We start from the raw sequence: 2,500 nt of genomic DNA on the forward strand, positions 1-2,500 counted from the left end.
ACCTTACCTAATTTAACCTAACCTAATCTAACCTAACCCATTAAAAGAACGTTATTACAACACTCGTATGTGTTTACTCCTTTATATTCCAGCATCACGTTTGTATTTTCTCCTCCTCCTCTTCCTCCTCCTCCTCCTAATCCTAATCCTCTTCCTCATCCTCTTCTTACCTGTCCATCAGTCTAACATGCACTTTTTTTTTCAGTAAACAGGGCACTGGCCGAGGTCAACAAAAAACAGCGGAATAAAAGGCCAAAAGGTCAACAGGATCGTCGAAAGCCAGAGAATAAGTTACCTGTCACAAAACATGAAACCTGCACAATAAATTTTCAAAAATTTTCCGATGAAAATTTTTTATCTAATGTTACAGATGAGTGAATTACGAAATGCAGAAGAATCCTTATATAAAATGACACCTCCCCACCTTCACACCTGTACCCTTTCACCTCACCTACACTTGTACCCGGAGTGACCAGGAAAACAGCCAGCATCCGAGACTTCTATTTTCCTTTAAGTGACTTGAGTTGGCGTGTAAGTCTGCGGCAAGGTCAGACGAAAGAGGATCTCACTCACTCGCTCCCTCACTCGCTCGCTCACTCACTCGCTCACTCACTGGAGCATCACTGAGGTAAAACACGGGACTGTGGGCTGAACTGAAAGCTGCTGTAACGGATGAGTGTTCCCGGCAGACTCAGCGTGAGAGCAACAACTTTCGGCTAAAAATTTTCTATCCTTTTATTGTCACGTTTATGTTTTCTTAACGTTCACGGCACCGGAAGATACAGTCACCATGAAAGGAACAAAAGAGACTGAATAAGTTAGGTTTGTTTGAATAATGTAACGGTTTCATGGACAGAAAAATGCACAGGGAGAATAAGTCTTTTTTTTTTTTTTTTTTTTAATATTGTGATAGTTTGCATGGACAGAAAAGTAAAGAGGATAAGTTGAGTTTGTCTGTTTAAATATTGTAAAAGATTGCACGGATTGAAAAGTAAAGGGAATAAGTTAAATTTGCCTTTTAAGCTAAAGAATGACTTGAAACACTACCTGAATATTATAAGAGTTTGCATGGACAGAAAAATACGAAGAGATAATAATTTAAGTTAGTTTAAATATTCTTAATAGTTTGTATGGGCAGAAAGGAATGGAAAACAAGTCAGATTTGTCATTTCTAAACTAAGAAACAATATGAAACTATCTAGAAAGAGTGTAAAATTCAGTAATAGTTTGCACGGACAGAAAAATAGAAAGAATAAATATTTTTTTCCTCACCAAGAGAACAATACCAAACAGACTAAAAATATATACAAAAAAAAAGTCTAAAAAACACAGTACTTTGCATGAACACAAAAAAAAAGAAAAAAGAACACCTAGAATTTTGTACACAACAGAATTATACGAAAGTAACTGAGTAAAAATAAGCGATACTAAAAAATTGAAAGTTTGCAAGATAAAAAAGAAGTTTGTGGCAGTGAGTAGGCAGAGGGTGAACCTGTCAGCGCCCGCGTGACCTGCCAGGCTTACGGTTGAAAATAGAAGGCTTTATAAATAACTCACCGATGTTGCTGCAGGTGTGGGTTGTGTTGTTAAAAAGATAAATAACAAGGTTGATAAATAAAAAAAGATGTACGATGCAAGAGAGAGAGAGAGAGAGAGAAAAAAAAAAAAAAAAAAAAAGAGAGAGAGAGAGAGAGAGAGAGAGAGAGAGAGAGAGAGAGAGAGAGAGAGAGAGAGAGAGAGAGAGAGAGAGAGAGAGAGAGAGACTTTAAACAACTATCCTGCATTACATTCGCCAACTGTGCTCGAAAATAGTACTACTTTACACCACTTTTTTCATATTCATACGTGCAGAGTTACCAGTGACTATGATGCAACCCAAGAATCACCAAGAGGAAATTAAACACGTAAGAAAAAGGAAGAATACGAGATAATAAATGAAGAAATGAAGGAGGAGGCAAGAAAATAGCAAGAATAAAGAGAGAAGATGATAAACTTTTTTTTTCAATTCTTGTCTCGTTTTCTTCCTTCTTACGCGTTTCATTTCTTCTTGGTCGTTCTTGAGTTGTAATAAGTAAATAATACACTGAACTAGCTGCAAAAGAGAATAACACACATTTATAAACAAAAAATCAACATTATTCACCAACTATCTGAAAAAAAATATTACACTTTATCACAATCCCTCTATATTCACACACCACCAACTGCATAACACACTGAACTAGTAGAAAAAAAAACATTTATACCAACTAAAATACATAATTCACCAACTGCCTGGAAAAAAAAGAAAAAAGAATACTTCACACAAATTACAATCTCTATATTTACACGCCAACACGAGCGTATCACCGTATCACACAGTAGCTTGAGGCATGACACATTATACAGTACCTTGCCTGCATCACAGCAACAAGTGGGCGGAAATGTTGCGCCCCGTGATGTTAATTCCACAACATTAATGCATCGACAACACTCAGTCAGATTTTGTCAGTCACATCAG

General features: G+C 36.5%; 1 long non-coding RNA gene across 1 annotated transcript in view; it reads right to left on the reverse strand.

Moving 5' to 3' along the window:
- The window catches only part of LOC135091575 (uncharacterized), a 98,733-nt gene that overhangs the window by 29,772 nt on the left and 66,461 nt on the right, over positions 1 to 2,500 (reverse strand). The window lies entirely within an intron of this gene.

The sequence above is a fragment of the Scylla paramamosain genome, chromosome 38 (genome assembly GCF_035594125.1).
Source record: "Scylla paramamosain isolate STU-SP2022 chromosome 38, ASM3559412v1, whole genome shotgun sequence".
Lineage (NCBI taxonomy): Eukaryota > Metazoa > Arthropoda > Malacostraca > Decapoda > Portunidae > Scylla > Scylla paramamosain.